The sequence below is a fragment of the Podarcis tiliguerta genome (genome assembly GCF_965153285.1).
Source record: "Podarcis tiliguerta genome assembly, chromosome: 1".
NCBI lineage: Eukaryota > Metazoa > Chordata > Lepidosauria > Squamata > Lacertidae > Podarcis > Podarcis tiliguerta.
This window is the reverse complement of record NC_139534.1, coordinates 43,893,982-43,904,077: the sequence shown is the minus strand read 5'-3', so window position 1 is coordinate 43,904,077 and position 10,096 is coordinate 43,893,982. Positions and strand designations below refer to the sequence as shown.

At 45.8% G+C, this 10,096-nt stretch overlaps 1 long non-coding RNA gene across 1 annotated transcript; it reads left to right on the top strand.

The window, feature by feature from the left end:
- The first annotated feature begins 6,452 nt into the window (after positions 1 to 6,452).
- LOC310670960 lies at positions 6,453 to 8,420 on the top strand. The gene is made up of 2 exons (XR_014507657.1): positions 6,453 to 6,567; positions 7,848 to 8,420. It is a non-coding gene; the product is annotated as an uncharacterized lncRNA (long non-coding RNA).
- The last annotated feature ends 1,676 nt before the right edge of the window (positions 8,421 to 10,096 follow it).

Sequence of the window (10,096 nt, the reverse complement as noted above, 5' to 3'; positions counted from 1 at the left end):
ACTCCAAACAGCACAAGCTCAAGCAGTGGTCAGGGATAATGGGAGCTGTAGTCTATAAAGGTCTGAAGTGGGGCCACAGGTTAACCACCACTGAACTACCCTACGCAAATTAAACAAGTTAGCTGGAGTTTATGAAATCAAATGACCGATCCCATCTATTAGGAGGCTAAAATAAATGGTAGGTTCAAACTTCAGTCTTTGAATTGTAGTGATAGATATTCTGTTTCAATTGCATAGTAAAGCAAATGGAGCAAAAGCAGGGAAATGGTGTGTTGGGGTGTGTGTGGATTTTTCTCTGCATCCATGAGGTCTAGAAACCTGACCATTTTAAATATGAAAACTGGAAATGACAGGAATCCCAGTGATCTCTCAGAGGGGAGTGCCACATTTCATTCTAGGATGAGAGTCACCGGGGGGGGGGGGAATGTTCTGTTCAGAGAATTTGAAATTTCTATTTGCAGATTTTGGCTTTTGACGAGGCAGAATTCCCAAGACAATGGATGCTCCACCTTGGGCATAATAATTATTTCTAATCATCTTCCCCATGGGTCATGTTGATTTGCACTTTATCCATGTCGAATGCATTCCCTATAAATATTAATCAGAGCTCTTCTGCTCCTGTGCTGCTGCTTCTGGTCTGCTCAGTACTGAGGCAGAGTTTTGTAGTGCCTTTCATGCATTCTGATGAAGGGACAGACATGCCTCATACCTGCTTGTGGGGTTGAGTTTTGTTTTCTGTTTCTGCTGGCTCTTTGACGATGCCTGCCACATCTACTGACATTCTAAGCATCCAGGATACTGCGGCTGCTAAAAATCTGACATGACATGCTCGGATGTGGCGTGATACAGTCTGACGTTGGATGGGATGAGAAAAGTAACAACTTGAGAAAGTTCTGATGAGACGTTTCTCATTTCTGATCTTAAAGGAGTGGGTTGGAGGGAAGGAACCTTATAAGCCCACGAGGAAGGTTGTTGTAATGTCATTAAATTCTTCTCTATACCAGCTCCTCAGATTAGAAGGAGGTTCTCATTTATCACCAGTCATTTTCAACTCTTTGCTCTTGCTTACATAGGAACATAGGGACGGGGGTGGCGCTGTGGGTTAAACCACAGAGCCTAGGGCTTGCCGATCAGAAGGTTGGCGGTTCGAATCCCCACGACAGGGTGAGCTCCTGTTGCTCGGTCCCTGTTCCTGCCAACCTAGCAGTTTGAAAGCACTTCAGAGTGCAAGTAGATAAATAGGTACTGCTCTGGCGGGAAGGTAAACGGCGTTTCCGTGCGCTGCTCTGGTTCGCCAGAAGCAGCTTAGTCATGCTGGCCATGTGACCCGGAAGCTGTACGCCGGCTCCCTCAGCCAATAAAGCAAGATGAGTGTCTACTTGCAAGAGTCAGTCACGACTGGACCTAATGGTCAGGGGTCCCTTTACCTTTTACATAGGAATACGCCTTAGTCACACCACTGGTACATCTTTTTTACCAATTCAAGGGTCCTTCCACATCCTCCTTCTCTGTCTTTCGCACAATAAATGTGTTGCAGGCACCACTCTCTTTTATATATGCCCGAGATTCAAAATGCCAGGATTCAGTTTAGAGTTGGTTAAATTTGCTTATGGGATACATTCCTGTTTGAGTTGTGAGGCCCCAAATTCAAATCTTACCCTAACCATGGACTTCTTGTGGCCCTAGACAAGCTGTGATGATACTGGTCTACCTTACAGGGTGGTTATTAGGATTACTGAGATAACATACATCCAAAGGTCTTTCCAAGAGACCTATCAAAGGGAGGGGCTATCTACATGTGAACTAAACTATAATGATGGACGCCATCTTTCTCTCTGGCATCTGCACGTTGTTCTCCTCTGTGGTTTGTTGTGCACATCAACCTCTGGGTTTTACTTGTATTGTTTGTTAAAAAAAATGAATATGAATGTTTTAGAAAGAGAGAGAGAGAGAGAAAGAAAGAAAGAAAGAAAGAAAGAAAGAGCTATAAAAATGGCAAGTGTTGTCCTAGTGAAGGGACATAACTCAGAGTACATATGTTGTACTAATCTTGCAGGTGCAATCTCCAGGGCAGGGCAGGGAAAGATCTTAGAAAGACCTGCTTGAAACCTTAGAAAGTTGCTGCTGGTCTCAACAGTCTGACTCAGCATAAGGCAGCTTCCTATGTATGTTCCTATATGATGCCTGCCCTCAAAAAAGTACTTCTGTTGTAGAGGTAATGCTCCCCCCACCTTTAACAATCAAACTCAATCTTGTGCCACTGGGAAAACAGGATTCTTCGATCCTTCCCTTTTGTAAGCAAGGGGACAAATCTGTTTCTAAGTATCATAGGTTGCTATTGGAAAATGAATTGTGACAGTAGTCATTTCCAGTTCATTATCTCAACCAAATGCCATAGCCACCATTGTCTGTGTTTTCGCTGACTATGAGCTACGAACCCATCCTTTCTCTCCCATTTTGTGAAAGGCTTCTTTCAATTCCTTCTCGAAGGCTCTGCGTCCTTAAGGACTAGAGCCGTCTTTTCCATAGGGCTTAGTGGTGCATCGCGCCAGGGCGGCAGCCTCTCAGGGGCACCCCAGCAAGTAGGGGAACTGCACGGCTTTGCCGGCGGCCTCCCCTTTCCCTGCATGCCCGCCAGCTGCGCTCCGCCAACCATAAGGCTGGCAGGCATGCAGCTTCCCTCCCAAGCCTCTGCAGGGATCGCTTTCCTGCAACGGCATGGGGGAGAGTTGCAAGCCCCCCAGATGGCTGGCAGTGCACAGCTATGGCCACCCCAACACTATCCGTGGTAATCTGGGGGCACTGGACACATATTTGCACCCCGGTGTCGCCTCTGCTAAAGACGGCCCTGTTAAGGACAGTAGTTCTCTTTACTAAAAAGCCCCGCCCACTACTTTGTCAGCATGAAGGACGTATGTCCCACCTGTGTAGCCTCACAACCTATCTGCATGAAGAATGAAAGGTTTTGACCTGTCATATACAAAATATTTAACTGGAATGAAGCTTCCACCTTGATATTTGCCAAATTACAGTGCTCTGTGGATGTGACAAGTGCTCAAATTCTGAGGGAAATGGTGTGTGTGATTAATGAAATCCATAAGCTCTACTCCGACTCCCCTCAATTTTAGCCAAATTATACTCCCAAGCTGTAACCTTTTAAAAAGAGTCACTATAAAAGATGAGGAGGGGCAGCTGCCCCTACCCACCATCTTATCATGCAAGTGCTGACCCTCCTCCTCTTAGCTGAACTCCCACTAAACAGTTTTAAGTCAGCCCCGTCTGGTACTTCTGGGGGAGGGCTGTGGCTGAGTGGTAAAACATCTGCTCCACAGGAAGGCTCAGGTTCAATCCTTAGCATCCCATTACGACTGGGGATGGCCCTGCCTAAAACCCCGAGGGAGGAAAACCAGAGTTGGAGGTAGCAAATACTAGTTGCTAGAAACCACAGAAGGGGAGGGTATTTTTGGGTTTCCAACACGCTTCTGGTTGGCCACTGTGAGAACAGGATGCAGGGCTAGATGGGGCTTGATCCAGCAGGGCTGTCATGGGCCAGGAGTCAACTTTGCCTGCTGAACAGCAGCCTGAAGGGGGAGAAGGTGGAATGACTCCAGCCGTAGCTGACCAGCCTTTGAGGACACAAAGGAGAAGGTACTGATGAGAACCAGCTAGCTTCAGCCTTCTTAAGCAGAGCTTCCAGCAGCAGTCAGATGTAGGAAACGCTTGTAGTTCCTGGCCCTACCTTGCTGCTTCCTGCTTCTCTTGACCACTGACCCCATGATCAGCGGATTCCCTGACCCCTGGATTGCCTGACTACATGGACTACTGTTTGCCTGACCCTATTATTATTATTGATTGATTGAGTTTATATATCACCCTATACCCGGAGGTCTCAGGGCGATTCACAGAAAAGATCACAACATATATAATAAGAAGAAAAACAACAACCCAATAACACTCCCCAGAAAAGAGTCACATTTTAAAAGGGTATAGGATGTCAATCAGAAGAACCAAAGGCCTGGTTAATGGAACGTTTTTGCTTGGCGCCTAAAGGTGTGTCATGAAGGCGCCAGGGGAGAGCGTTCTACTGCAGAGAAGGCCCGTTCTTGTGTTGCCACCCTCCGGACCTCTTGAGGAGGAGGAGGGCCTCAGAAGATGACCTCAGGGTCTGGGTAGGTTCATATGGAAAGAGGCGGTCCTTGAGGTATTGCGGTCCTGAGCCATTTGAGGCTTTATAGGTCAAAACCAGCACCAGGACTGGACCTGACTTCAGATCCTGACTTTTCCCTCAAGCAAGCACACCTCAGAGACTCTTCTGGTTGGCTGGCCTCCCACTCTGCTGAGCTCTGCCCATTACAGCTCAGCAATGAGACTATGAAAAGGGCTCTTCTTATGTTCTTATTGGGGGAGCAGCACTGCCAGTCAGTGCGGACAATGCAGAGCTTGATGGACTAACGGTCTGACTCGGGCAGCTTCCTATGTACTTTCCTTCCCCCTTAAAGGAGACACAGCATCATCCTTTATTTCTATAATCAGGCAAGCTCTGGCAGCAAACGGGCGTTTAGTCTGACACTCTGATCAACTGAATTGACAGCAGTAGTAGCATCCGTACTGGTAGCATGTTGTCCTTGCCCATGGAGACAAGAGGCGGAGGGAACAAATCCGCTCCCGCTGGCAGTGTTTAAAATGCCGGCTGGAGTTACTGCTGGCTTGATGGCGACGGATGGCAGCGGCAGGAGCAGGCCAGTCTGTAGGGAATAAAGCGGGCCTTTGCCGTCGCTGCTTTGCCTCATGTGGAACAATAATGTGTTCTGACTGTTGTCGAGGCCTAAGAAGTAATTTTTTTTATCAAGCAGAGTTTCTGCTGGCAGAGGGTCTAGTGGAGAGATGGGATGGAAGGAGTGAATGTCAAGGATCCAGATATTATTATTATTATTACATTTATTATTAAAAACAACCTTGTTCAGAATAGCTTCACAAATGAAGAAGGGAGGAAATAAACACACCAATTCAAAAAATTCTCCTGCTGGAAAATAGCACTGGGAAGAGGGAACTGTTGGGAAATCAGATGCTGGATTTGATAGGTCTTTGGTATCATCCAGCATAACTTTTCTTAGGCTCTTTGAAGTATAGTGGTACCTCGGGTTAAGTACTTAATTCGTTCCGGAGGTCAGTACTTAACATGAAACTGTTCTTAACCTGAAGCACCACTTTAGCTAATGGGGCCTCCTGCTGCTGCCGCGCCGCCGGAGCATGATTTCTGTTCTCATCCTGAAGCAAAGTTTTTAACCTGAAGCACTATTTCTGGGCTAGCGGAGTCTGTAACCTGAAGCGTATGTAACCTGAAGCATATGTAACCCGAGGTACCACTGTATTATATTTAAAGTATTATATGGGGCCAACAAGAATAAGGCCCCATTCACATCATGCATTTAAAGCACTATGATGCCACTTTAAACAGTCATGGCTTTCCCCAAATCCTGGGAGCTGTAGTTTCTTAAGAGTGCTGAGAGTTGGTAGGGGAATCATATTCCCAGTTCCCCGAATGCTCTAACAATCCCTCTTCACAGGGAATTCTGGCAATTGTAGCTCTGGAAGGGGAACAGGGGTCTCTTAATGACTCTCAGCACCCTTAAGAAACTACAACTCCCAAAATGGTTCAGGGGAGCCATGACTGTTTAAAGTAGTACCATAGTGCTTTAAATGTGTGTTGTGAATGTGGCCGAATGTAACGAAATTCATTACAGGCATAGATTTACACCAGCAGCCCTGATGGCAGAAAAATGGGCACCGTTCATAATATAATGGAACACAAATTGTATCTTTAGTGTGATTGATATAAATACTCTGGTAGCAGTTAGATATCAATAAAACTCATAGGAGAACAGGCAGCTTGAAAGAGTTATACTTTCAGCCTGGAAGAATAAATACCCAATGTCTGTTCCACAGTGGTCTGTCCTAGCGACGTTTGAATATATTACATATACACATCAATTTAGTGTAGATACCTATTTGGATATCCGGAGGGCTGGTCTTAACTGATGTTTAATTTGAGATTTTTGTACTGATAGCCACTGTATCTGTAATATGAACTGATTGTGGTTTATTAGTATTAGCAATAATATAATGTATCATCTCCCCTGCTCTTCTCTCCCTCTCTTTTTCCTTTGATTTTTATTTCGTCTCCCCTCCCCCCTTTTGTTTCTTGTTGGATAAAAAAATGGACAAAACAAAAGGAATGAAAGGAGTTCTGGATTTGCTCCGCCAGAGATCTGCACAGTGCCTACCCCCCTGCTGCCTTGCCCCCATTCCTGCTTGTCCCCAAACTGCAGTGGCACTGAAGTCGGGAGGCCAGGTGCTCAGCATCGCTCCTCCCCATTGGCCGCTCCTGCCTGTGGACTTGCCAACATGGACTTCTGTGAGTGGCTTACAAGAGAAGTGTTCAGAATGCTCAACTAACGGTCCTCAGAAAGAGGTTTGCACCCGACTCTCACCATAAAGTGTTACGTTCTTCAGCAACATGACAAGGAAGTGAACTTGCTAGATCTGGCAATACAGAATCAGTCAGCAGTAATTTGGAGATGAAGTTGTTATCTTCGGCTGCTCCGTTCAAATTAATTTTCCACATTTGCTGTCAACAAAAGTGGAGTGACAGTCCTTGGGATGCTTTCAAAATAATTAGCACCATCACACAAAAGACAATATGAATCACGGGGGTGGGGGGGTGGTAATAAATAAATAAAGCGAATCCGCAGACACGTTGTGCAGCTTGTGTGCCTTCTAAGGTATAAATAGTCCGGCTGGAGGATCTTTCATGCCAAAAACATGGTTCTTCAAAGAGGACGTTACATTAATTGGATGTGTCAGCTCTTCTGTGAGCCATCATTGAGAGTGCGAACCTTCAGATCACGGGGTTGAATATGTTACACACCACAGTGTGAGATAGTTTTTATTAGGGAAGAGTGAGCTATGAACAGGACTTAATGCCAGCAGTTTTTGTCCAGTGAAGTGGTCTTATCAGTGGTGGATGGAGCAATCCAAGCACAAACTGGTTTACAACTGACTGTTATAAATGTGATCATGGGAGATGTGTTGACAGGCGTTTAAACTAGTATGCCCAGGACTCTTTGGTTATGTAAAGTGGACTTATCTTCTCAGGAGCGTCTCCACCCTCATCATTCAGCCTGGACATTGAGGTCCTCCTCCGAGGGCCTTCTGGTGGTTCCCTCACTGCAAGAAGTGAAGTTACAGGGAACCAGGCAGAGGGCCTTCTCGGTAGTGGCACCTGCTCTTCCATCACACGTGAAGGAGAAAAATAACTATACAACTTTTAGAAGACAACTGAAGGCAGACCTGTATAGGGAAATTTTTTAATGTTTGGTGTTTTATTATTTTTATTATCTGTTGGAAGCCCCCCAAAGTGGCTGGGGCAGCCTAGACAGATAGGCTGGGTACAATTATTATTATTATTATTATTATTATTATTATTATTATTATTAAACTGAAGTGCAGGTATTTGCATTTGCTCCTATTGTTTGGTAGCTAACATACCATTTACATCCCTCACTTTCTTCCTTTGTTTCCTGCTCTGTCAAAATTTAGATTGTAAGTATCTCTCGGAAGGGACCTTTTAACATCAATATCTGTCTAATGAATTTTACCTGCTTCAGAATAATCAAAGGTGCAGCCAAAACCAGCCCTAGGATCTGTTTCCTGGATCAAATCTCAATGGTCTTTTGCCCAGCTCAGTTCCATGCTGCTGGGAAATGCCTCTCCATGAGTACTCAATGCTTCCAATTTCTTTCCCAGATACGATCCAGGTGATCTGTTTTCTGTTTTTCCCTTCTCAGGTATAACCACCATGTAGGCACTGTCTGAAATGGCCTCCAGGCTCAGTCTTCCCCACCAGCCCACTGGAAAGGGAAAAGCAGCTTTTGACACATGGCTAAACTGCCTAGCAATGATAGCTGCCATAATACACTCCCCATCTTGTGGAGATCCAGAGAGGATACGGAAAAGTCACAGAAAAATAGCAAAATATAACATCTGGCAACTAGGTGGTGCTGAAAATCTACCGATGGGTAAAAAAATGCAAAAGTTGGGGAAGAAGAAAAACATTTGCACAATAGCGAGGTACGGAATTGGTCGGTGAATTCTGTCCCAGAAGTGTGAGACCAAAGCTGTAAGACACAGCCATTTGCTACAAGCAGCTGCCACCACCTCAAAGATCCTTGATCTATATGAACAACTTTTGAGCAGAACTGTGGCTCTGGTTTTGCTATTCATCGTCCTCATTTTGTGCAGCAGTATTAGGCTTCCTTTGTGTAATTTTCTGTGGACTAGCAACTGCACGGTGCCTAACATGGCTTACTTAGTTTCAGCAGGTCTGAGCATATCTGAAAATAAACAATATCAAATCAGAAGATTTTCCTCAGTCAATAGTTAAGCTGGGCAGTGGTGGACCCACATTTTGGGGGCCCTGAAGCTTGAACTGTTAAGGGGGCTCCTAGACAGAAACTAGGTCTATGTAACCACTGTTATCTTCTTCAATGGGGTTGTTCCACAACAGATCACCATACGTTTACAACATCTGTGCTAGTGACCCAGAAACTTTGGGATTGTTGAAATATAATAATAATAATAATAATAATAATAGGGACGCGGGTGGCACTGTGGGTTAAACCACAGAGCCTAGGGCTTGCTGATCAGAAGGTCAGTGGTTCGAATCTCCACAATGGGGTGAGCTCCCTTTGCTCAGTCCCAGCTCCTGCCAACCTAGCAGTCTGAAAGCACGTCAAAGTGCAAGTCGATAAATAGGTACCGCTCCGGTGGGAAGGCAAACAGCATTTCTGTGCACTGCTCTGGTTCGCCAGAAGCGGCTTAGTCATGCTGGCCACATGACCTGGAAGCTGTACGCCGGCTCCCTCGGCCAATAAAGCGAGATGAGCGCCGCAACCCCAGAGTCGGCCACGACTGGACCTAATGGTCAGGGGTCCCTTTACTACTACTACTACTACTACTACTACTACTACTAGTTTTGAGTTGTGTGACTCAAATTGGGTCTACTACACCCCACATTTTAAAGCAGTGCTTCTGGGGTTCCTTCAGGATTACGGGCCCTGAAGCATCATAGTAGATTCTCCCCTGAAGCTGAGCCTTCACAAAGTGGCTTATACTAACTTAATGAATAGCTATAATTTGCCCTTCACCACGAGGTCCTGGGGCTGGTTGCAATTTAACCATGTAACATATTTTACTCCCAAATACAGGTGGTCAGATCATGACACCTGTTGAATGTGGCCGCCAGCCTCACAGGAGGGAGGAAGGACCACCCTCCTTTATCTGTTTGCCTCTTTGCAATTAAAATCAGTCCCTCTCTGCGCCCTGCTTTATCTGAGGGAAACCGGAGTTTAAAAAAGAACAACCACCAAGCAGGTCTGTTGCTGTCCTAACTAGTGTGAGCCCAGGGCCGTAGCTAGGGGGTGGCGAGAAAGGCCTCCACCAGCGGCACAGATGGGGTGGCAGGTGGGCACTAAAACAAATGTCCATAAATATGTCTATAAATAAAAGTATTATTGCATGATCTGGATGGTTCTGCCAGGAGTGCAAAATCACCTAGCTAAGGCTCTGTGTGAGCCTCTGACTGTGTGCACAATAATATATTGAGGTTTGCCAGCTTAGTGCCCATGATACCCTGTTGCCCAGAGGTGCCAAGAAGGGCCTTTGTGGGTACCAGCAGATCCCAGGTTGGTGATCTCTGAGTTAGTGTGTTGTACTTCAGCCGGGGTTCAAACCCTCACTCTGTCACGGATCTCAATTGGTGACCTTGGGCCTGTTGCTGTCTCTCAGCCTAACCTGCCTCACAGGGTTGTTATAAGTATAAAATAGGGAAGCAGATGTATTCCAAGTGTCCTGGAAGAAAAAAGAGGACATCCTGTTTCTTTGTGTGAGATCGTGGCAGACATTTTTGGTGCTGTGATCTCGCGCTGCACTCTCACCCTGAAAAAATGACTTTGGGGGTGGGAGGTTGAGAGTAAGGTGAGGGTCACATGACTCACACAGAGCACATCCTGAAAGACGCATGCCCCCAATTTTGGAT